Genomic DNA, 27,600 nt, shown 5'->3' on the forward strand with positions numbered 1-27,600 from the left:
TTTCACTTTTCTTCTGTAGAAACCTAATTTTGTAATTGCTGAATCCTTTGCTAAATCCATGTTTTTCTTTTTTCTTTCTTTCTTTTTTTTTTTTTTTTGAGATGGAGTTTTGCTCTTGTCACCCAGGCTGGAGTGCAATGTCATGATCTTGGCTCACTGCAACCTCCGCCTCCCAGGTTTAAGCAATTCTCCTGCCTCAGCCTCCCAGGTAGCTGGGATTACAGGCATGCGCCACCACGCCCAGCTAATTTTTTCTATTTTTAGTAGAGACGGAGTTTCTCCATGTTGGTCAGGCTGGTCTCGAACTTCGGACCTCAGGTGATCCACCCGCCTCAGCCTCCCAAAGTACTGGGATTATAGGCGTGAGCCACCATGCCCGGTTCCATGTTTTATATGTTAAGAAAATGACCATCTATTTACCACAATGGCTGTAACTTTTCATTTCCACCAGGTGAGTATGAGAGTTCCAGTTTCTCCACATCCTGAGAAAACACTTGTTGTTTTCTATATTTTTTATTATTAACTTTTTGGTTAGTCTAAAATAACATTTAGGCCAGGTGCAGTGTCTCACGCCTGTAATCTCAACACTTTGGAAAGCTGAGGTGGGAGGATCTCTTAAGCCCAGGAGTTAGAGACCAGCCTGGGAAACATAGTGAAACCCTGTCTGCACAAAAAAAAAACATAAAAAAATTATCCAGGCATGGTGGCATATGCCCATAGTCCCATGTACTCAGGGAGGCTGAGGTGGGAGGATCACTTGAGCCTAGGAGGTCAAGGCTGCAGTGAGCTGTGATCACACCACTGCAATCCAGCCTGGGTGACACAGCAAGACCCTGTCTAAAATAAATTAAATTAAATTAAAACGAGATTGATGTTTTCACATGACCTTTATGGGATAATTTACACATCATAAAGTTTGCCCATGTTAAATGTACAATTCAACAATTTTAAATGAATATGCTCAGTTGTGAAACCTCACCAAGAGGTAATTTCTAGAATTGTTATTGCATAGAGAACCCTACATTCTAGGCCAGGTGCAATGGCTCATGCCCATAATCCCAGCACTTTGGGAGACCGATACAGGTGGATCCCCTGAGGTTAGGAGTTCAAGACCAGCCTGGCCAACGTGACGAAACCCTGTCTTTACCAAAAATACAAAAATTAGCCAGGTGTGGTGGTGCTCCCCTGCAGTCCCAGCTACTCGGGAGGCTGAGGCAGGAGAATCGCTTGAACCTGGGAGGCAGAGGTTGCAGTGAGCTGAGATCGCACCACTGCACTCCAGACTGGGAGACTGAAACTCCATCTCAAAAAAAAAAAAAGAAAAGAAAAGGAAAGAAAACCCTACAATCTATTAGTAGTCATCCTCATGCTTCCCACCCTTAGCCTCTGGCAACGTGACCTCTAATCTATTTTCTGTTTGTATTAATTTGATTTTTCTGCAGTTTGTGGGCTTTTGTTTCTGGCTTCTTTAATTTGCAGGATTTTTTAGGATGTTTAGCACTGTAAGATGTCTCATAATTTTGTTCCTTTCTAATGTAGAATCCTATTTCTTTTTATGTACCACTTTTGATTATCCATTCACCAGTTGAAGGACATCCCAAATTTTTCCACTTTTTGGTTACTACATATAATGCTTCTATAAACCTTCACTTTCCAAGTCTTTGGGTGGAATTTTGTCTCACTTCTCTTGTATAGAAAATGACTTTTGCGGCCAGGCACAGTGGCTCATGCCTGTAATCTCAGCAATTTGGGAGGCCAAGGTGGGCAAATCATGAGGTCAGGAGTTCAAGACCAGCCTGACCAACATGGTGAAACCCCATCTCTACTAAAAATACAAAAATTAGCCAGGAAGGGTGGCATACACCTGTAATCCCAGCTACTCAGGAGGCTGAGGCAGGAGAATCGCTTGAACCTGAGAGGCGGAGGTTGCAGTGAGCCGAGATTGAGCCACTGCACTCTAGCCTGGGCGACAGAGCAAGACTCCGTCTCAAAAATAAATAAATAAATAAAAATTAAAAAAAGACTCTTGCTATTGTTCAATCCTATGCACAGTTGATGTTTAATAGTTTAATATCTTAAGAAACTGACAGACTGTTTTCCAAAGTGGCTACATTTTTCACTTCCACCAGAAAGATATGAGAGTTCTAGTTTCTCCACATCTTTGAAAATACTTGTTATTTTCTATGCTCTAAGAGTATGTGCATGTGTGCTTTTAAAATAATTGTGCTTTTGTGGTTATGACTTGGCATTTGTCATTGCATTTTCTTAAAAATATATGCTATTGGTCATTTTTTCTTGGACTTGCTCACAACTGGTATATTCTTAAGTGAAATGTCTACTCAAATCCTTTGCATACAGTTTTAGTTCTGTTCTCTTTGCATTGAAATGGTTCTTTATATTCATAAATTGTTTACCTCACATATAATTTGCAAATATAGTTTTATTTATATTAATTTTATTGCTCTTTATCAATGTGGCCATTAGAAGGTCAAAATGTTTTAATTTTGGAATTCTGATCCTTTTTTTTGCATGAGTTGTTTCAGTGTTTTGTAAGAAATCATTGCATGTTTCAGGGGCTCAAAGACGTACTGCTCTATTTTATTCTTACGGTTTTGGAGTTTTGGCATATACCTTTATATGTATTTTTTGTTTTTTATCTATGGTTGTGTCATGGTTAAACTAAAGTTCTATATTCATTCTTTGCATATGGATATCCAAATGTCCCGGTATCATTTGTGGAAGAGATTAACATTCTATATTGAATTGTCTTGGAATCTTTGTCAAAACTCAATTGATCAAAAATAAATAGATGTATTTATGCACTCTGTATTCTGTTGCATTGGTTGACATTTCCATCCTAGTGTCAATACTGTGCCCTATAGATTACTGTCCCTTTGTACTAAGTTTTGAAATTGTGAATTTTTCATCCTCTCACTTATTTTTTAAATCAAGATTGTTTTGGCTCTCCTAGGACCTTTGCATTTACATATGAATTTTAATATCAGCTCTTCCATTTCTCTGAAAAAGTGAGGCTGAGATTTTAATAGCAATGTTTTTGAATCTGTAGGTATACCTAAATCTGTTGGCATCTTCACGATATTGAATTTTCTAATCCATTAACATGAATTTGTATTCCATAATATTGTTTTGCACTTTATAAATATACATTTTATTTTTTTGTCTGATCCCCAGTTGAAGGACATGCAGCGGTTTCTCTTTTCAGATATCATGAATAATGCTGCTGTGATCTTTGTCTACATGTTATCATGGGAATTGTTTTCATTTTTTTGTATGTATTATTAGTTGTGCTCTTGCTGTTTCCTATAAGACAACTTTTTTAGCATTATTAGAAATTGTCAAATTATTTCTATAATTTTCTTCCCCATCACAACTTTGTGAGGATGATATTCACTCCATGTCTTTGACCACACTTATTTCTTGTGGTTTTTATTATTTCAATTTTTCTGTGTGAAAGTGGTTAACATTGTCTTTTAAATTTGTATTTCCTGTGCATATTTTCCTGTGTCTTAGTCATTTGCATAATAGCTTTTCTGAAAATGATGACCTTGAATTTGTACATCTAGTTGAGAGTATTGATATGTATGCCATGTCATGAATCCATGAATCTGGAATGATACTCCATTTACTTATATCATCTTTTGTTACTTTCAGTAATATTTTGTAGTTTTCAGTGTACAAGTCTTCCTCATTTGATATTAATTTTAAATCAATTATTCCTTCTCATGCTATTGACAATGGTAATTTTTTTCAATTTCAGTTTCAGATTATACATTGTTATTATATAGAAATGCAATTGATGTTTTAAAAAACTTTAATGGGATGATTTGCATTATGTTTGCTCATGTTGAATGTATAATTTCATGATTTTTTGGTAAATACACCAAGCTGTGAAACGCTCAGCAGAATCTAACTTTTAGAAATTATGTCGTTGCATGAGAAATTTTGTTCCTGTTCACTGCCACATTTCCTTCTTACCTCTAACTCTGGGCAATCACTAATCTACTTTATACCTCTATTGATGTGCCTTTTCTTGAAAATTCTTATACAGGGAATTCATGTCATATGTGGTCCTTTTTGGCCGGCTTCTTTCGCTTGCATGTGTTTGAGGATCATTAGTCTTGCAGCATGTATCAAAACGTTGTTTCTTCTCAATATCCCTTTCTGTCTGCAAATCACCTTTTGATTAACCATTCAGAATTTGAAAGACACCCCCATCGTCCCACTTTTTACTTATTATGTATAATGATCCTACGCTCCTTAACTTACAAGTCTTAGATGGATGTATGTTTCACATTTCTTCTGTAGAAATCTAGTTTTGTAATGGCTGAGTGCTATGCTAAGTCAATGACTAACATCTTAAGAAACTGAAAAACTTCCTGTTAAAGTGACTGCAACTTTTTTCGTTCTCACTGGAAAGGCTTGAAAGTTACCATTTATGAAAAGGAACAATCTATTGATGCATACAACTTGGATACGTATCTAAAGAATTATGTTGCCTGGAAAAAGCCAATGTCAAAAGGTTATTTTCTGTAAGTTTCCATTTTTAACCTTTTGAAAAGACAAAGTTTCAGGAGGAGAGTATAAATTAGTGATTTCCATGGGAGTGAGATAAGGTTGTGGAACTGAGGGAAGCTTCTTTGGGAGGGAGGTGGGTGTGCTTATGCAAAGGCAAAATAGGGGATATCTATGATGATTATTTTGTTCTGTATCTTGATTCTTAGTAGATGCATGAAGCTACACGCGATAGAATTATACAGAATTAAATACACTCGCCCCTGCTGAAGTATAAGTAAAACTGTGGATTGTAACAATGTTGGTTTCCTAAGATCCTGGTTGTGGTATTGTACTATAGGGTTTTTTAATGATGAAAAACACATAAAATAAACTGTACCTTCTTAATCATTCCTAAGTGTGTTAGTTGAGTAGTGTTAAATATATTCACATCATTGAGCAAACAATCTCCAGAACTTTTTCATCTTGCAAATCTAACACTCTGTACCATTAGAAAACTCCCCATTTCCCCATTTCCCATCCTTCTTGCCCTTGGCAAACACCATTATTCTTTCTTTCTTTCTTTCCTTCTTTCTTTCTTTCTTTCTTTCTTTCTTTCAGATGAAGTCTCACTCTGTCGCCCAGGCTGGAGTGCAGTGGGGCGATCTCCGCTCACTGCAACCTCTGCCTCCTGGGTTCAAGCGATTCTTCTGCCTCAGCCTCCCGAGTAGCTGGGACTACAGGCGCGCACCACCGCGCCCGGCTAATTTTTGTATTTTTAGTAGAGACGGGGTTTCACCATATTGGGCAGGCTGGCCTCAAACTCCTGACCTCGTGATCTGCCCGCCTCGGCCTCCCAAAGTGCTGGGATTACAGGCGTGAGCCACTGCACTCGGCCTCTGCTTTCTGTTTTTATGAATTTGATTCATGTAAGTGAAATCATACAGAATTTGTCTTTTTGTGACTGGTTTATTTCAGTCAGTATAATGTCCTCAAGGTTCATCCATGTTGTAGCATATGTCAGAATTTATTTCCTTCTTAAAGCTAAATACTATTCCATTGTGTGTGTGTGTATATATACATATCACATTTTGTTTATTCATTAATTTCTCAGTGAACACTGGATTGCTTCCACCTTTTGGCTATTGTAAATAGTGCTGCTATAAATATAAGTGTGCAAATATCTTTTCAAGACCTTGCTCAATTCATTTGGGTGTATAACTACAAGAAGAATTACTTGATCATGTAGTAGTTCTATTTTTAATTTTTTGAGGAAGCACCAGAATGTTTTCCATAGTGTCTGTGCCATTTTAAAATTCCATCAACAGTGCATGAGGCTTCCAATTTCTCCACATCCTCACCAACAATTATTTTCTGTTTATTTGTTTGCTTGGATAATGGCTATGCTAGGAGGTATGAGGTGATATCTCATTGTGCTTTTTTCAGCTTTGCTGAGGTAAAATTGACAAAGAAATAAAATATATTCAAAGTGTACAACATGATGTTTTGCTGTACATATATATTGTAAAAGTACTGTAACAATCAAGCTAATTAACATAGCCATCAACAACACATGTAGTTACTCTTTTTGTTGTGGTGAGAATACTTAAGGTCTACTCTCTTAGCATATTTCAAACATACAGCACATTATTATTAACTATAGCCAGCATGCTGTATGTTAGGTCTCCAGAACTTGTTCATTTCATATCTTCAAGTTCGTACCTTTTGACCAACATCTACTCATTTCCCCTATCCTCTACTCCTGGTAACCACCCTTCTACTCTGCATCTGAGTATGACTTTATTAGATTCCACATATAAATGGGATCATGTAGTATTTGTCTTTCTGTGTCTGACTTATTCCATTTAGTATAATGTCCTAGGTTGATCTGTGTTGTCACAACTAGCAGGATTTCATTCTCTTTAGGCTGAATAATATTCCAGTGTATGTGTGTACACTATATATGTGTGTGTGTGTATATCTTTTCTTTATCCATTCATCCATCAACAGGCTCTTACGTTGATTCCATATCTTGGTTATTGTGAATAATGCTGCAATGAACATAGGAGTGCAGAAATCTCTTCAAAATAATGAGTTTATTTCTTTTAGACATATATTCCAGAGTGGGACTGCTGGATCATATGGTAGTTATATTTCTAATTTTTTATGGAATGTTTATACTGTTCTCCATAGAGGCTGCATTAATTTACATTCCCATCAACAGTGTACAAGGGTTCCCTTTTCTTCACATCTTCACCAACACGTGTTATCTTTTGACTTTTTGATAACAGCCATCCTCATAGTTATGAGGTAATATCTCATTGTGGTTATGATTTGCATTTCCCTGGTGATTAGTGAAGTTGAACACCTTTTCATATACCTGTTGGCCATTTGTATGTCTTCTTTGGAAAGATGACTACTCAGGTCTTTTGCCTTTTTAAAGTCAGGTTATTTATTTTTTGGCTATCAAGTTGTATAAGTTTCTTGTATATTTTGGATACTAACCCCTGAATTAGTCTGTTCTCACACTGCTATAAAGAACTACTTGAGACTGGGTAATTTATGAAGAAAAGAGGTTTCATTGACTCACAGTTCTGCAGGCTGTACAGAAAGCATGGTTTGGGAGTCCTTAGGAAACTTACAATCATGGCAGTGGGGCAAAGGGGAAGCAAGCGCCTTCTTCACATGGCAAAGCAGGAGGAAGAGAGAGAGCGAAGGGGGAAGTGCTACACACTTTTAAGCAACCAGCTCTCCTGAGAACTCTATCATGAGTCAGCAAGGGACACATTCTCCCCCATGATCCAATCATGTCCAATCAGGTCCCACCCGCAACACTGAGGATTACAATTCAACATGAGATTTGGTGGTGGGGGGAGGGTACAGGGCCAAACCATATCAATCCCTTATTAGATATATGCTTTGCAAATGTTTTCTCACATTCTGTGGGTTGCCTTTTCATTTTGTTGATTGTTTCCTTTGGTGTGGATAAATTTTTTAGTTTAGTGTTGTCCAATTTGTGTATTTTTACTTTTGTTGCCTGTGCTTTTGATACCATATACAGGAAATCTTGGCAAATCCAATTTCATGGGCTTTTTCCTCTATGTGTTCTTCTAAAGTATAGTTTTGCAAGATGTTAACATTGGAGGAAAATAGGTAAAGGGACCATAGGATGTCTCTGTATTATCTCTTACAGCTACTTGTGAATCTACGATTGTCTCGTAATACAAATTTTAATTAAAATAGTGTAATCCACCAAAAATTAAAAGACTTGTGCCTCAATAATCTGCTACAAATACAGCAAGAAATTTAAAATTAAGCAATCAAGGGAAGCATCAATATTTAGAAATCAATATACCAATTGGTAAAAATAGGAAACATACAGATCATATAAATTATTGTTTCATTTATTGAGAGAAATAAAGGAAAGGAGAGAGAAATAGTATTTAGAAAAGGAAATAATTTTTTATACACTGTTGGAATTTTCACAGATCGGTCATGTAGCATGTCACATAGGGCTTTGACATAAATTCCAAGTAGTAGATATATCAGTTTTTGTGACGATGATTATCTGAAACCTGGACATTTCAAGAAAAGAGCAAAATTCAATATATTTGCCTGGGAATTAGGAGAGAAACACAGTCTTCTAATTTACTTTTGGGCTAAAACGTTTATTAAAACCGTAACTGCAGAAAAAATTTTAATGAGTGGCAGTTAATATTCTACATATAAAAACGAGATAAGTCTCAAAGGAAAGTTTCTTGTATTAACTGTTATTACCTGGGAAATAGCCCTGGTGCAACAGTTGCATCCACATACATACCAGGCTAGCTTTACCAGATGTCCCATAGAAGCAAAAGATTAATAGACCAAATTATGGTCCCTGAATCACATTTTAGTAAATCAATTTAAATAACAGAGTTAACATTGAGAGAAGGGAGTTTGTTTAAGATACTTTTGATATGAAATGGGAGAGGAACGACGGCTTTCCACCTTCAGAAGCTGCCTGAATCATGGTTTGCGCAATGTTCATATGCCTTTCTCTATCTCTACTGCATCTCCTTTCCTCTGAAAGTTGGTTATGAGGACAATCATTGAGTTTTGAGTAAATGAGTTAAAAGAAATTTCCTGTGACAAATACATGCTTGCTCTATAGAAGCTATGTAAGGACAGATACATATACCTGGCCATCAGCTAGAGCTCACCAATTAGCCTTATAAAGAGGCATTCTCTCTCTCTCTCCCTGCCCCCCACACCTCCTCGTCCTACCTCCCCCTCCTCCTCCACCTCTTGTCCTCCCCTCCTCTGCTGTGTGTGTGTATGTGTGTGTGTGTGTGTGTGTTGCTTAAGGAGATGTCATGTGGAGCCAGAATGGGGCCATACTGGGTGACCGATGGGTGATTGATTTAGGGATGACACATACATGAGCTCAAATTCGACATGATTATGACTTTGCCTTTCCATCCCTTTCTATCTATAAGTAACTTTCTTGTTTCCATTATATATTCCATGTGTATATGTTTTACCAGTGCTAGGAGCTCAACTGAGCTGAGAAAGAGAGTGCTGACCATTGAGGTGTCTGATTAGGTGTCCAAGTAGCTGATTAGAGAAATAAGCCCAAAATGAGAGTTAAGCTCTTTAATCGCTTCCTGTGATGGTATAAGCAAGAGATCAAACCTGGAGAAATCACCAACTCTCCGTGATTGGCACACCAATCAAAGGTCAGGTGAATGGGAGTAAATGTGGGCATCATCTCACTGTTGAGGAAGCCTGGGACAGAAGGTTCCAGTTTTATGGACCCTGGCATGGGGTTGAGAGGAAGCAAGGGGGAAGGGCTGAGTGGAAAGTTCTGAGTACTGAGTCATAGTGGAGAATCGTGTTTTCAAGATTTCCCTTCTATATACCCCCATAAGGAGGCCTTGGCAGAGCTGACTAAAGAAGGTCTTTGCCCAAGGCCATAGATAAGGAGACCTCCGAATGAAGGCACTGGGGCAAGGAATATAAATATGTGAAAGAGCATGACCTGCAGAAGGGCCTAAACCTTGACTGCAACTACCTTCAAAAATGGCAATATGGTTGGGCACGGTGGCTCACACCTGTAATCCCAGCACTTTGGGAGGCTAAGATGGGTGGATCACCTGAGGTCAGGAGTTCGAGACCAGCCTGGCCAACAAGGTGAGACCCCTTCTCTACTAAAAATACAAAAATTAGCCTGGCGTGGTGGCAGGCACCTGTAATCCCAGCTATTCCGGAGGCTGAGGCAGGAGAATTGCTTGAACTTGGGAGGCAGAGGTTGCAGTGAGTCGAGATCGTGCCACTGCACTCCAGCCTGGGTGACAGAGTGAAACTCTGTAAAAAAAAAAAAAAAAAAAAAGATATTGGCTGTGCATGTGTAGCAAGTCTCATGTTAGGAGAGGGGCTTTCCCCAGCAAGGCCTTTCAGGTAAAGCCTTTATAATTGCCTATGGTAGACCTGAAAAATTACAGATGTGTTCTTTACCAGGGGTTGGACTCTTCAACCAGTTACTAAGTTAATATCTAAAGTTAACACATCTTATGCAATTTGCCGATGGCTTATAAGACGCTTATTTATTGATTCTTAACAAATTCTGTGATCTTCACCTAGTTTCATAAGCTACTTGCTTAACTTAAAATCTATGTTTAAAACTTCATGTAAGTTTCATCTATTCCATTTGTTTTCTTGTCCCCTATAGCAGAATTGAATGTTCTCAAACAATACAGAAAACTCACATTGCCAATGTATTTATTTTCTACAGTTTTGGGAAAGATATTCAAGGGAAATAGAGGAAATTTAACTCTAAATATAGGGGAAATAACTCGGAAATATAGGGGAAACAATAACTTGATATCATCAATGTATCAGTTTCCTTTTGTCTTCTTGGTCCACCATCCTAATCAAGTGAGTTTTGTCTTTCTGATTTCAAGGTGGATACTGTACTTCCATACATTGCATACATTTTCTGAGCAGGAATATGAAGAAAGAGGAGAAAGAAGAGGGTTGTGCCCATATCAGTAAAACAAATATTTTCTAGAAATCCTCATCTTCTGTTTCATTAGTCAGTTAAGTCCATGTCTAACATTTCCTTTGGTGGAGTGTCTGTTCAAGCCTTTGCTTATTTTCTTGTTAGATTTTTCATTTTCTTACTGTTGAGTTCAGAGAGTTCCCAATATATTTTTTAAATAGTCCTAGTCAGAAATATGATTTTCCAATTTTTTCCCTGTCTGAGGCTTCTCTTTTAATCTTACTGACAGGATATATGCAGGGCCAAAAAATTTAATTTGGTGATGCCCAATTTATCCATTTTTTTGCTTTTATTGATTGTGCTTTTGGTGTCATGTCTAAGAACTCTTTGCCTAACTCTAGGTCATAAATTTTTTTCTGATGTTCTGTTTTAAATGTTTTATAGTTTTACCTTGTGTATTTACGTCTGTGATGCATTTTGAATTAATTTTTGTATAAGGTCTGAGGTTTAGGTTGAGGTTATTTTTTTGCCTAGGGATGTCATACACCATTTGTTGAAAAGATTATCCTTCCTCCATTGAATTGCATTTTCACTTTTGCAAAAAAAAATCAATTGGACATATTGGTGTGGGTCTACTTTTTTGTTCTCTGTTTTGTTCCATTATCTATGTGTCTATCTCTCTCAGTATCATACTATATTTATATAGCAAGTCTTAAAATCAGGTAGTATGAGTCCTCTAAGCTACTTCTTTTCTCAGACTTGTTTTAGCTATTCTAGTTATCTTTAGCTTATCTATTTAGCTCCAGTAACTATGTGCTTGTGGGTTACCTACCTTGCCATTTTATAAGATTAAATACAAGTATAGACTCCTCATTCGTGGTTTTACTAAAAGAACACACTAGACATATAAAAAAGAGAAAATGTAATTTATTTTCTTTAGAGTTTTAACATATTCAGAAATTAAAAAGAATATGATGACATTCTCTTCTTTATTGTATTGTACATAAGGAAACATCAACCTGGTGATTGATGGTGCTTATAAATTTGAATTTTCTGGCTTTGCCATGCAAGTTGCAAAAATTAGTGTGTGATATTAATTACATTGTGTTGGGTGGAAAAAATTGCAACATGGAAACACATATAAATCAAATGCAAATTAACGCTAAGTGAATAAAATTGTTTTAACCTAAACGATTTGGTTATCTCTTTAATCAGTCAAATCTGACCCTAATTCTAGCATTTTATAAGTACAAGGATTGTAGTGGAAACTCACATTCCTTGGAGCAAGAAAAATTATTTTTAATCCCAATATTTGTTAATGACAAATTCTGTGATTTTAGGCATATCTCCTAACTCCTCTCATATTCAGATTTCGCTTTTATACAAATGATATACTCACTGACTCATAAAGTCATAAGTAATATGGTACACATGTTATTCATGAATATGCCTGACAAATAGTAGGACATGTGTACTTATTGTTCTTATGCCCATGGGCCAATCAGTCTTATGTCCATGTCCATATGTCTTACGTCCATGGGCCAATCAGTCCATGAAAAACAAAATAAGGGAAACATTTGAAGGGAAATGGATAGAAGTCCTTTTCTGGCACTATCTCATCACTCCAAATTTTTATCGCATCCCCCTTGTTCCACTTCTTACCATTGAAAGAAACCACTCATGGAGTGGATATGGGAGGAATGAAAAATTGGACTGACTCATGGTAGCAAACAATCTACCTGATTTCAAGGTGAATATTTAGGATGAAATAGGCCAAAAACTGTCTTGTATTTGAACATCAATAAAACCAGTCCCTAGGTAGAAAGACATCATTGTCAGGATCACTACAATATTTCATGATTCTATCTCTTTACACCTGAATGAACTGTCAACTCCCCAAATTTGTTCCCTGTCCTTACCTTAAGCTCCATTTTGTTTCAGTTTCTGGCAGAACTTTTTCCTGTATAATGATTTTTAGCATCTTTGTTTGACATAAATGAGGCTTCTACCTCTGCCCAGTGTTACTCCTGACATTAATAGTTATTTTCACTGATATGAAAACACCTCCTCTGTTTAAATAGCTCCATTCTCCCAAGTCTTTTATTATAGAGCAAATGATCATCTTAAAAATAATACTACTCATGAAATTATTTAAGCAGGCTAAGTACCTTATATGTGAGGTCAGATTTAAATATCTGATGTGTAGGAATTAGGACCCTCACTTTACAGATGAAAAAACAACTGGTAAGTGGTGGTTGACCCTAGATACGAACCCATAGATGTATGACTTAAAAGCTTTTGCTCTCATCCAATACAGAATATATAAAACTCACAGCTAAATACTTGGCATTGATACGTGATTTGCCAGAATTCCAACCTGCAATTCTTATTCAGTCTCTTTCACTTTTTCATTGCAATTTATGTAATTCCTTTATTACTTATTAAAAAGTATTCTATAAGGAAAGTATACCTACTTACTGATTTCAGTTTATGAAAAGCTATTTCTTATTGTTTATCTTTTATTTCAATACATAGATATATCATCATTTAATCATATTAGGCATATTTATCATTTGATCACACAATAGTATGGTAGGTTTGGCTCCCAGTGATCCTTGTTTCGTGGTACTCATATCCCTGTGCAATCTCCTTTCCTTGAATATGGGTTGAACCTAGTGACTTTCTTCTAATGAACAGAATATGACAAAAGTGAAGGGTTGTCACTAGTCGATTAGGTTACAAAAGACTGTTCCTTCCATCTTGCTGGAACTGTATATTTTGCTGTTATTCTCTCTTGCCCTTTTGATGATAAAGCAAATGGCCATGTTGTGAGATGCTCTAAAGACAGGTCCTCATGTCAGGGAAACAAGGAAAAAATTGGGCCAACAGCTCATGAGGAATTTCAATCCCATAGCCCACAAAGAACTGAATCCTGCCACAACCACACACATATAGTAAGAAGCAGATCCTTCCCAGTTGAGTCTGTAGGTGACTACAGCTTTGAGAGCAGCCTAAAGCCAGAGGATCCAGTTAAGTCATGTTTGGATTCTTGACTCACAGTAATTGTGAGACAATACATGTTGTTGGTTTAAGCCATCAAAGTTTGGGGTAATTTGTCACACAGCAATAAGTAACTTACACAAAGAAGTTATTCATGCTATTTAAACCACTGTGCTCTGGTCATATGCTCTGGTCAGGACCACACATCAAAATGAAATGTGAATTTAAAAGAATCATCAAATAACTGAGGCTAAGGCCTGAATTAACCTTGGTAATTCAGAGGAATATATAGATTAGCATAACCTTTCTTTGCTCTTAGTAGATCAATATTCGAATAAACAGAGCAATGAGAAAAAAATATTTATCATTGAAGACAAAGAAAAATGTTATCACACATTTATAAATCAGTGAAAAAATTTTCATTCTCACTTCAAATCTTTGTCAAAAATGAGAACATACCCATGTTAAGATATTTACAGAGTGCAAATTGAGAGTTTCACAACTCTCCACTCCAAAAGAACTTTGTACACCCTGGTCCATGAAAAGATAAGTGTAGAGATATTTTTCTTTACAAACAAGATTTTTTAAATATTGTGTTAGTTTTTAGGGTGGCTGTAAGAAAGTCTCACAAACTTGGTGACTTAAAACAAGATAAATTTATCGTCTTAAAATTCTGGAGGCCAGAAGTTCGAAATCAGATATTAGCAAGGCCACACTCTATCTGAAGCCTCTGGGTCAGAATTCCTCCTTTCCTCTTTCAACTTCTGGTAGCCCTAGGCCTTTCTTCACTGTAGCAGCATAACTCCAATCTCTACCACATCTTCACATGGCTGTCTTCTCTCATGTATCTGTCTTCAGTTGGCATTCTTCTGTGTGTGTGTGTGTCCAGATTTCCCTTTTCTTTTTATTTATTTATTTTGAGAAGGAGTCTCACTCTATCACCAAGCTGCAGTGCAGTGGCGCAATCTTGGCTCACTGCAACCTCTGCCTCCCGGGTTCAAGCGATTCTCCCTTTTCTTATAAGTACACTTGTTATATTGGATTAAGGCTCATCCTAATTACCTTATCTTAACTTGATTACATCAGCAAAAACTCTATTTCCAAGTAATGTCACATTCCAAGATGCTTAGGGTTAGGACTTCATATATCTTTTGGGGGGACACAATTCATCCTATGACAAATAGCATTTTTTTTCCCTTTGTCTTATACAATCTTTTTTAAACATCTATCTTTGGCTTTGTTACATCATTCAAAGTTTTCTATGTCAATAAAAGAAACTCTACTTTCTGTCCTCCCACACTTTTCTGTAACGTAATTGTCTACTATCCTATTTTACCTGAAATATTTGAATTTTTGTACTCTTCAAGATATTATAATCAATGTTGTAGCAGTGTTTTTAAATATAATTCACTAAAATAACAGTTTCATCTCTATCCAAAAGAAGCACTTAAAAATCTCACATGTAAAATCAGAATATTTTTCCCTTGTTATACCTGGTCTTAGACAAACACAGGACATTCTGAATTTTATTTTAGGGGTTCAAGGTGCTGAAAACTCTCTATAATAAATAATGTTAATATAAAGTGATTGGAATATCAGCCAGATGTTTTTGTGTCATCCACAGGTTGATTGAAGTGGCACCCCCACTAGAGAATGAGAATAAAATCATATTACTCCTAAAGCGCAAACTATAAAAGTGTTATGTAGTCATTCATCAAATATATATTATTTCCATATTATGTTCTAGTCACTGAATTCATTTGTAGCAGCATTATTAATTAAAAGATTATAGACTTTAGAGTCATACACACTTGAATTTTAATACTTGCTCCATTACATGCTAATAATTCTTCTAAATATCCACTTCTTTCATCTGTGAAATGGGATAATAACAGTAATTACAGAGTTGTTTTGAAAATTAATTAGGATTATATTGACACAATGCTCTTGATAAAATTGATAAATTGCCCTCAATTCCTAGCAATTATATTTAATAAAGTTCAGAGTATTAAAAAATTCAAAGCTTCTAATTTTCCTATATAAAATGAATATAGTGTCTATACTGACAGTTTGTATAATATAATCTATGTAAATATATGACACAGTATATATCCTTAATAGATACAGGGCCCCTCCACCTCAGGTACTGTAAGATACAAAGATAGATGGCAGTTATTCTTAATTTTTGCAACATATAAGTTCATGTAAGCATATTTACTGGTTTGTTCTCATTCATTAAGCCATTTATACATTCAAAATAACTTTATATGTATTATACAATTTGAATAAAATTATGAGATATATAGGACCTAGTATACCAATAAGAAATTGAAACTCCAAAGGTTAACTAATTTTCACCACCTAAAACTGCCCTTGAGTTGCAAAGCTAGGATGCAAATCCAGATGTGTATAAGTCTAACAATTTTGATCTATTCACTTCAGTGCTAAATGTACAAGTTTAAGGGATGGGAGAAGGAGCAGGGGCTTTCGAATTGAAACAAAAGAATAACATGAGAAGCAGGAAAAACTAGAATCAAATGGGAAAGCCAAAGATACACTTTTAATATGAAGTAGAAGTTCAGTGAAATAGATGTATACAGTGTCCACTCTGATCAACCAGAGAGAGTGCACTAAGTCCGGATTGACAAACTCATGAGACATGTTAGACTTTACCCAACATAAAGTTTATTAATTTGAAGAAGGAATACAGGACAGACAGCAACACAGCATGCACAGCAACAACATAATCATCATTTTGTGATTCATAAGCACAAATTCCCATGCCCCGGTCACTCCATCCTTAGAACATGTGTGTCCTACATCTAGTTACTGGAGTATTCTCTGTCATAGGCCTCATGGGTCTGAATATTTTGACTTGTTAATGAAGTCATCAAAGGAATAGGCTAAGTCTCATACTAGATGAGATTGGATTGGCACTGACCACTTCAGTTCCAGAAACTCAGTGGCTCTGAAGTCTCTTCGACTTTTGTACCTTGCTAATCACATTGCTCCTTCAGAGTACAAAATTAGTATCTATTTTCTGGTGCAGTTGCATCTCATCAATACTAATTACTCATTACTTGATAAACCACTTTGACAATGAAGTGTAGGTGCTTAGTCTAGTTCCCAGTACTCAGAAGGACTTAATAGAATCCAATACACACCCATAATTCCTTGAATTAATGTTGCAAGTAAGATTGGACTAGATTCAAATCCTAAGACATTTTTGAAGATAGATAGAGAATGGTCACACAACCTACTATTATATCAGGAATACTGTGTCAATAGAACAATAGTTCAAGTGGTTTTTTTCTATCAGATATTAGGTGATAGATACAACATTCTGTCACTAGTAACAGTGGTGGCTTTTCACTGGCCTTTAGGAGGGCTGGAGAGGAGAAATAGAGCATGTGAGAAAATCAGAAACTTTGGGATTTGAAACATCTTCCCCAGAGCTGAGATTTCAACATCATGCCATGTACCTGTGTGACTACCATGGATTTCCCTCCTTTCCCTCAGTTGAATATTATTAAACGAAGTTCAGCACCTGACTTTGTATCCATGAGTTATTTGTAAGGATTTGTATAAAACTGCTGTCTGTTTAAAAACCTCTTTCAACTTTGAGCATAGCTATTGTTGTAAATCTGAGATATGAGAACATTCGTCAGCCAATTTGACATTTTGTGACTTATAAATAGTGACTATAATTCTACAGGAAATATTGTTGTAAATGAAAATTTAAAAAATACGAAAACAATTGCAGGTTGTCTAATGAACATTGCATTTTTAAAAATTCAACTTTGCATTTATGCCATTTCTGTGAATGTTCACTTATTTCTTCCCATTCTATGTGGGTACAGATGTAAATGTCAGTAAAATTGAGAATCAAGTAAATCACCATGATAAGATTTACTCTTTTGTTCTTTTGCTTACAACAAAATGTAAGTGTTAGTAAAGGGGAAAACATGAAGACTTGGCTTTAATTACCGTTTTGAACATCAATAAAAAGAGATTGTACAATAAAATAGAGCAAAAAGAAAGTGAATATGTGTATAATGGATGTATTTACTATTTATGGAAGTCATAATAATATCTATAAATAAAAGATCCTTTCAGTTAACATAGAATGAGGAAACATTGGTTCAAAAAATAAATAAGAGGCACTTTTCTTTCTTTTAATTCCCCATGCAAAGCCTACTTAATTAAATATATTTATTAAAATTTGATCAAAAAGCCCAAATTCTATGTGTCCTACATCCAGCTACTAGAGTATTCTCTGTCATAGGCCTCATGGGTCTGAATATTTTGACTTGTTAATGAAGTCATCAAAGGAATAGGCTAACTCTTTCAGTTAAAACTGTTTGTTCCAAGATGCTCTGCAAAATATGCTCTAGGCTTTTCCAAGGCAACTCTTTCATTATTTTTTCTCTCTTAACTTAAAACTAAAGCCTCCCTGTCATGCTTAATTAAACATCTGAATCAAATTAATTATTTTGTAACCAGAGTGGTGTGTAGGATATAAATTTCAAATTTAGCATGGGGCATTAATTGAAGAGGCAGATTGTTCTTTATAAAATACGATTACCTTTTTATGCCTTCAAAACTACAATACATAGAAACTGAGAATGGGCATGAAAACTTCCCAGACTCACATATAGAATAAAAAGGAAGGATTCTGTAATATGCTTAACAAAGAGAAATATATATATATATCTTGAATATATATATATCTTGAAGTCTTCTTGGACTTCAAGGAGCTGTATTACTATATATATATATATGTAGCCAAATTTCTTTTTTGAAATTAGAAGCAGTTTTTCTGCTTTTTGTCAGTCATCTTTTGGTTTCTATGTAAGCTATATACCTGTCTACATAAGGAAATGCCTGATGAATTCTTCCTACTGAATTCTTATTATCATAGAACATCAAGAATGATTATTGTCAAAGAAAGCCTAATTTTGAAAAATGACATCCATCTGCTCAATATTTTATTGGCTTGCTGACAATTCACTTTGAGATAATCTGGGTCAGGGCCTAATACTTTGCACTGAAAAGCAAATTATGTAAATGGGCAAGTGGTTCATAGAATATTATACTTCAAGAGTACTAGCTCTTTCAGTTTTAAAGGAAGATCAGGAGTCAGAAGTAATGTGTACTCTGTGTCCTTAAGTTGATTTTCCTTAGTATCATCACAAGCAGTGTTTTTGCATTCTAATAGAGAAGATAATATTCAAAAGATTCAGCTACTAAAAAACCCCAGATCTTGTAATAGACAAGTGGAGCAAATATGCACAACAGCTAGGCTCCAAAGCTGTACAAGTTTCTGCTTGTGTCATGTAGAGTACTGTACCATACAGTTTTAAAATGTCAATTACTGTCATTTTACATTAAAAATAAAGCTTGCAAATGAAGTCTTAATCTCTTTAGTGTTGACAGCTTGTGGAGGGAAAGCTAGGCAATTTAACCACCTTAAATAATTCCCAGAGCAGTTTCCCTTTGCAAAGGTAAATTGATTTAATTATCTCATCCTTGGAATCACTAGAATTTTCCGTTATACACAGATTGAAATTTTTCATGTGTACATTCAAACAGCTGTTCATATTTCATATTTCCAAGCATTAGAGGAACAGAACAGTTTGGCTCCATATAAAATCTTAGTTATCACTTATGAAATATTTTACTAAATTGAATAAAATAGAAAAACTGCATGCTCTAATAAATTAGAAGAAAGTTAAATTATCAATGCTTTAAAGAAGGTAATGTGTTATGATAACAAACTATTTATAAACATAAACTATGTGTTCCAGGGCCTTCTATTCAAGATCTGAACTGGAGAATAAGTTCTGGCTCTGCCACTTGATTGCATAGCAACCTTGAGGAAAGTCATTTATATATTTTGTGCCTGAGATTATTTATCCAAAATGTAAAAGTGGCGATAATTTTACCTGTCCAAACTATCTAATAGGCAACTTATGTAGATAAAAATGGAGTCAATGAATGTAAAAACTATTTGCCAACTGTGAAGTGAAGACAAGAGTGGTTAAAAAGTGGTAGCTTTTCTCTGTGCCGGTAGTGAACTATCTGAGAAAGAAATCAGGAAAGCAATTCCATTTACAATAGCAACAACAACAACAAAAAACCTCTAGAAATAAACTTAACCAAGGAGCTGAAAGATATTTACAATGAAATCTATAAAACATTGATGAAAGAAATTGAATCCTAACTCTTTGTGAGGCTGAGGTGGAGGATTGCTTGAGTCCAGGAGTTTGAGACCAACCTGGGCAACATGAGACTCTGCTTCCACAAAAACATAAAAAATAAAAAAAATTAGCTGGACATAGTGGTGCACACCTGTAGTTCCAGCTGCTCAAGAGGCTGAGGTGAGAGGATTGATTCAGCCCTGGAAGTTGAGGCTGCAGTGAGCTGTGATCATGCCACTGCACTACACCATAGGTGGCAGAGTGAGATACTGTCACAGAAAATAAAGGAAATGATGAGAACACAAATAAATAAAAAGATATCCCGTGTTCATGGATTGGAAGAATTAATATTATTAACATGCTCACATTACCCAAAGCAATCTACAGATTCAATGTAGTCGTTATCAAGATACCAATGACAGCTCATGCTTGTAATCCCAGCACTTTGGGGGGCCGAGGCCGGTGGATTGCCTGAGGTCAGGAGTTCGAGACCAGCCTGGCCAACATGGTGAAACCCTGCCTTTACTAAAAATACAAAAATTAGCTGGGTGTGGTGGTGGGCACCTGCGATTCCAGCTAATCGAGAGGCTGAGGCAGGAGAATCGCTTGAACCTGGCAGGCGGAAGTTGCAGTGAGCCGAGATAATGCCACTGCACTCCAGCCTGGGCAACAGAGTGAGACTCTGTTAAAAAAAAAAAAAAAAAAAAAAAAAAAAAAAAAAAAAAAAGAAAAAAAGACATTCTTCACAGCAACAGAAAAAAAAAATCTTAAAATTCATGTGTAAATGCAAAAGACCTCAGACAGCCAAAACAATCTTGAGCAAAAAAAACAAAACAAAACAAAAAAACAAAGCTGGAGACATCACACTTCCTGACTTAAAAATATACTAAGCTACAGTAAACAAAACAGATCAGTACTGGCATAAAAACAGACACGCAGACCAATAAAACAGAGTGCACAACCTGGAAATAAATTCATGCATTTACAGCCAACTTGTTTTTGACAAAAATGCCAATAACAGACATGGAGGAAAAGACAGTCTCTTCAATAAATGGTGCTGGGACAACTGTATATCCACATGCAGAAGAATGAAACTAGACCCCTATCTCTCACCATACACAAAATCAACTCAAAGTGGATTAAATACTTAAATGTAAAACAAAAACTGTGAAACTACTAAAAGAAAACATAGATGAAACTCTTCATGAAATTGGGCTGGGCAAGGATATTTTGTATAAGACCTCAAAAGCACAGGCACCTAATGCAAAAATAGACAAATGGGATTACATCAAACTAAAAAGCATCTTCAGAGCAATGGAAACTATCAACAGAGTGAAGAGGCAACCTACAGAATAGGAGAAAGTATTTGTAAACTATGTATTTGGTTAATATCTGGAATATATAAGGAACACAAACAACTCAATAGTATAAAACTAAATAATCTTGTTAAAAAATGAGTCAGGGTGGGCGTGGTGGCTCATACCTGTAATCCCAGCACTTTGGGAGGCCGAGGTGGGTGGATCATGAAGTCAACAGATCAAGACCATCCTGGCCAACATGGTGAAACCCTGTCTCTACTAAAAATAAAAAAATTAGCTGGGCGTGGTGGCGTGCGCCTGTAGTTCCAGCTACTTGGGAGGCTGAGGCAGGAGAATCACTTGAACCTGGGACATGGAGGTTACAGTGAGCTGAGATCACACCACTGCACTACAGCCTGGTGACAGAGCAAGACTCAGTCTCAAAAAAAAAAAAAAAAAAAAGGAACAAAGTCCTGCATAGACATTTTTCAAAATAATACATTGAAATTTCCAACAGATGCATGAAAAAATGTTCAGCATCACTAAACATAAGGAAAATTCAAATCAAAACCACATTGATATATTACTTTACCCCAGTCAAAATGATTATTATCTAAAACACAAAAAAATAACAAATGCTGGTGGGGCCATTGAGAAAGGAGAACTCTGAATCACCATTGGTGATGGAAGTTCCTCAAAGAATTAAGAATAGAATTACCACATGATCCAGGAATCCCACTACTGGGTATATATCAAAAGGGAATGACATCAGTATGTTGAAGAGATATCTTCATTCCCATGCTTGTTGCAGCACTATTCACAATAGCCAATACATAAATGCCCATCTATAGATAAGTAGATAAAGAAAATGTGTATATGTACACATATATGTGTACAAATGTGTATATGTACACATATATGTGTACAAATGTGTATATGTACACATATATGTGTACAAATGTGTATATGTACACATATATATGTATATGGTAATTTCCCTCAATTGTCATACACACACACACAAAATGGAATACTACTCAGCCATAAAACAGAGTGAAATCCTGCCATTTGTGGCAACACAAATGAGCAATGGAGGACATTATGTGAAGTGAAATAAGCCAGTCATAAAAAGACAAATACCACATGATCTCACTCATATGTGGAATCTAAAAAGGCTGATTTTATAGATTGAGAAAGTAGAATAGTGGTTACTAGAGGCTGAGGAGGGTAGAAAGGAGAGGGGGAATGGAAGAGGTTGGTCAATGGGTACAACCTTACAGTTAGGAAGAATATTCTGGTGTTCTATTACACAGTAGGGTGACTACAGCAAATAATAATCTAGCATATATTTCAAGATAGATAGAAGACTTTGAATGTTGCCACCACAAAAAATTTATGTTTAAAGTCACAGATACGGTAATTTCCCTGATTTGATTGTTATATAATATATACATGCATTGAAGCATCATACTGTACACCATAAATATTTACAATTAATTTAAGGCTTTTTTGGCATGAGCTTTTGTCACTTTATTGTTAACCAATGAATATTATCCAAAATTAGAGATGTAATTGTAACTTAATTGTACAACACAAAATTATGCTAATGGTCAAAGCCTACTGGGATTTACCAAATACTCATAAGTGTATTTTTACATTGACTATATGAACATGTGCTCAAGACTGCTAATGATAAGTTATAATTGGTTTAATCTCTTTGAAAATCCATATTGCAATTAGCCAGGCGTGGTGGTGCATGCCTGTAATCCCAGCTACTTGGGAAGCTGAGGCAGTAGAATCACCTGAACCTGGGAGGTGGAGGTTGCAGTGAGCTGAGATCGTGCCATTGAACTCCAGCCTGGGCAACAAAAGCGAAACTCAGTCTCAAAGAAACAAACAAACAAACAAAAGGAAATCCATATTGCAAATGGTTCTTGTTTAGAAAATTTCACACAGCCTTAAAAATGGATTAAATCCATTTTAATCCTAATCTACAAATAGATCATAAACAGCAAAATATATCTGATAATTTTTCAAGCTATGGTAGTGTACATAATTCAAAATGAGGAAATCCAATGAAAGTTCAGGTTTTTATGTATTATGGCAATTGCTTTAAAGTGAACATTTATGTTTCAAAACATGAATAGTAAGGGTCCACCATCCATTCCTTTGATGTACTGCAGGTAGGAACATTCTCTTCCATAGGATTCTGAAGCATGTGCACAACTATGGTACAACAGTCACTTCAAGGTTAACCAGCTACGTTTTGTCCTACAAAGTTCAAAAAATATATTAAATGCAACCTTTCTTTTTCATAATGTCTGCCCAGATTAATCCTTTTAAAGTCAGCAAAATCAAAAAAGTACAAGAGTTATTTTCAGACACAACTTGAATCTACTGTGTATGAAAATGTTTAATAAAATGGCAATTTTAATAGATAAATGTAAATTTGAGTGTGTAACACCAAATGGAAAGTAGCTGAACCCCACAGAGTAAACAAGGCTTTACGTTATCTCCAAATTTAGCTGTTTTACAGTAAACAAAGTATTAGAACATGTGAATATTAGAGCCTCTTAACTGGAAAGATTTCTTCAGTAAGATATAATGAAAATTAATATAAACTAAAATTATAATTTCTAAAATAGAATTAACAAACCAAATTTAAGTATTTTTAGTTAGATACTGGAAAAAAATAAGCACAGTGATCTAGAAACCAAATATACTAAAATGATTATGTAACTCTCATATCAAGGTACAGACATTCTTCATATGCTACAAGGTTAGCATCTCTCTCTCTCTCTCTCTCTCTCACACACACACACACACACACAAACACACACACATACTCTCTCTCTCTCTTATTCTCTCTCTCACTCTTCCTCAGCCATACGACACCCCTCCAAGATGATAGTATACCAGTGAGGAGCTTACAATTTTAATACAAATCAGAATCCCACAGTTTGGCTCAATAAAAAGGCAGTTAAACATTTGGCACTTTAAGATATTCTGAGGGAAAATGAAATTTCAAAAGTATTTCTCGATGATTGAGACTATCGTTATGAATTATAAAACATATAGCTTACACACTCCGTTGTGTTTGAACAACCAGTCATCAGAGGTGTAGTAGTGAGGTAGTATTGTCATCCCCTCCTCAGGACTGACGTTTTTATATGCTGCCCTTCCAGAAAGGTCCAGGTTTTAAAAAATAATTAAAATCAGTTACCAACAAATGTATACTTTGTTTTATTAATAATCTGTTTTTCTAAATCAGTCTATAAAAGAACAAGACTTTTAACATCATGCAGAGACTGTTTCATCAATAAACTCTCGTAGGGAACTACTACTGCTGTCCAAACCTCTGTGAAATGGTAGGCAAAAAAAGCCATCAAAGGATTACAGGAGATAATACACCAATCAATGTAGCTGTTAAAGATGACTGTGATTAGATAACCAAATGTCAAATATCCAATTAGGTAATTAAATTTGGATTAAAAAAACTAACCACCAGCTGTACATACATTATTAAATGTTCTAATCTTTTTCATGATTCATAACCATATTCTACATAATGATCCAAGACTGTCTACTGTGCTGCTTACCATCATTTTAAACACTGCCTGATATGTATGATGGTGGAATTATGGCTATGGGCATGGCAGATATGAGAAGGGCACACTGAGAAAATGTGAGCGAGAGAGAATGTGGAAATATATACAGGTTAAATATGGAAGAGGCAAGGGAAATCCATTAAAATGTTCACCATTATCATTTAAAATGTACATAGAACTGAAACCACACATACGCATTTGTCAGACATGCTAATTAGTGTTAACCTTCAACAGAAAAAAAAAAAAAAAGAAAAGAAAGAATGTGAAAGGAAGCAATGGAACACCATTCTCCATTCCCTGGACCAAAAGAAAAAGAAAACCAAGCATGATATCATACTGCCTTAATGTTGAAGAGCTCCCCTTAAATTTGTCTTTTAGCTAGCACAGTCAAACTGGTATAAGTGCTTTGGCGAGGTGGGATGCATTCCATCGTATCCGCAAAGGCCTGCTTTTCTCTGTTGGTGGTTCAGCTTATGCAGAACATATATGCAAAATAACAGCTCTCACATTGCTTCAAACTCATCGATACACAGGTTTGTATTGCCTTGTCGAATCTGTCGCAGAGTCTTGTACTTATCACGGCCTGCTTTAACATTCTCAGCATGAAGAACATCATTTTGTGCCCAATACAACTGGCAAACAACTTTTTGACCAGATGGTGAAAACAGTTGGTTTGCGTGAGGTCTGGTTTTTTTGGGCTGCAGTATGTAGACAGCAAAGGTTATCCTACACGGCTTAAATTAAATAAAAAGGTGACACAGCAAGATGTTAAAAAAGTGAATCCTTTACAGTTCTAGTTTAGAGCTAAATTCTTTCCTGAAGATGTTTCTGAGGAATTAATTCAAGAAATAACCCAGAGACTCTTCTTGCAAGTTTAAGAAGCCATCTTAAAGGATGAAATATATTGCCCGCCAGAAACTGCAGTTCTTTTGGCTTCCTATGCTGTCCAAGCCAAGTATGGAGGTTATAATAAAGAGATTCATAAGCCAGGCTACCTGGCTAATGATAGAATCCTACCCCAGCGTGTTCATTAGAACAACACAAACTAACAAAAGAACAGTGGGAAGAAAGAATACAGAACTGGCATGAAGAACATAGAGGAATGCTAAGGGAGGATTCTATGATGGAAAACCTGAAGATTGCACAAGATCTAGAAATATATGGTGTCAACTATTTTGAAATGAAAAACAAAAAGGGGGTCAGGCGTGGTGGCTCATGCCTGTAATCCAGCACTTTGGGAGGCCGAGGCGGGCGGATCACGAGGTCAGGAGTTCGAGACCAGCCGGACCAACATGGTGAAACCCCGTCTCTACTAAAAATACAAAAAATTAGCCGGGCTTGGTGGCTTGCATCTGTAATCCCAGCTACTCAGGAGGCTTAGGCAGGAGAATCGCTTGAACCCGGGAGGTGGAGGTTGCAGTGAGTCGAGATCGTGCCACTGCACTCCAGCCTGGGCGACAAGAGCGAGACTCCATCTCAAAAAAAAATAAATAAATAATAAAATAAATATAAGAATAAAAATAAAAAGGGAACTGAATTGTGGCTAGGTGTTGATGCTTTGAGTCTGAATATTTATGAGCATGATGACAAGTTGACATCTAAAATTGGTTTTCCCTGGAGTGAAATCAGAAATATTTCATTTAATGACAAAAAAATTGCTATAAAGCCAATAGACAAAAAGGCACCTGATTTTGTTTTTTATGCACCTCATCTGAGAATCCATAAGGGGATTTTGGCCTTATGTATGGGAAACCATGAACTATACATGCGAAGAAGGAAGCCTGATACTATTGAAGTACAACAGATGAAGTCTCAGGCTAGGGAGGGGAAACATCAGAAGCAGTTGGAAAGGGCACAATTACAGAATGAAAAGAAGAAAAGAGAAATAGCAGAAAAGGAAAAGGAAAGAATAGAACGTGAAAAGGAAGAGCTAATGGAACGTCTAAGACAGATTGAAGAACGGACAATTAAAGCCCAGAAATAACTAGAAGAACAGACTCAAAAAGCTCTAGAACTGGATCAAGAATGAAAACGAGCAAAAGAAGAAGCAGAGCGGCTTGAAAAGGAGCGTCGAGCTGCTGAAGAGGCGAAGTCTGCCGTAGCAAAACAAGCTGCCGACCAGATGAAGAATCAGGAGCAGCTAGCAGCACTTGCTGAATTCACTGCCAAGATTGCACTTCTAGAAGAAGCCAAGAAGAAAAAGGAAGAGGAAGCTACTGAGTTGCAACACAAAGCTTTTGCAACCCAGGAAGACTTGGAAAAGACCAAAGAAGAGTTAAAAACTGTGATGTCTACCCCCTCTCCACCTCCACCACCAGTCATTCCTCCGACAGAAAACGAACATGATGAACATGATGAGAATAATGCTGAGGCTAGTGCTGAATTATCAAATGAAGGGGTAATGAACCATAGAAGCGAGGAAGAACGTGTAACAGAAACACAGAAAAATGCGCGTGTTAAGAAGCAACTTCAGGCATTAAGTTCAGAATTAGCCCAAGCCAGAGATGAAACCAATTTAAGGCTTTTAATCTGATTTTTTTAAAGATAAATATGAACAATTATCATGTCATCTATAAATTTCAAAAAATAATGAAAAAGGATGTGTGAATAAATTTTTTCTTATGATATTTTAATTATATACTTTTTTTGAAATATTAAATTGGTAAAACCAAATTGTCAAATGTAGGATGCATTAAAATATTGATAAATTAGATGAAAGAAAATTCCAATGTTTATGTAAAATTTGGTTTTTAAAAATATAACATTCTTCCCATTTAGTTACTATTTCTCTATTTTATGTATTATATTCACTTGGAAAATTCTATCAATACAACAAAACAAATGTTTAATGTAAAACTTCAATCAAATTGACCATTATTTTGTCTTCAAAAATCAATTTATTTAATTTAGTCAATTTTTTAACTTCCTAATATTTTTTAAAAGAGACAACTTGATTTCAAGGTTTAATTTTGGGAGAAGATTAACGTCATGAATATTAAACC

At 35.9% G+C, this 27,600-nt stretch overlaps 1 pseudogene; it reads left to right on the forward strand.

The window, feature by feature from the left end:
- The first annotated feature begins 424 nt into the window (after positions 1-424).
- On the forward strand, positions 425-27,131 carry LOC100980539 (radixin-like; annotated as a pseudogene).
- The last annotated feature ends 469 nt before the right edge of the window (positions 27,132-27,600 follow it).

The sequence above is a fragment of the Pan paniscus genome, chromosome X, assembly GCF_029289425.2.
Source record: "Pan paniscus chromosome X, NHGRI_mPanPan1-v2.0_pri, whole genome shotgun sequence".
Lineage (NCBI taxonomy): Eukaryota > Metazoa > Chordata > Mammalia > Primates > Hominidae > Pan > Pan paniscus.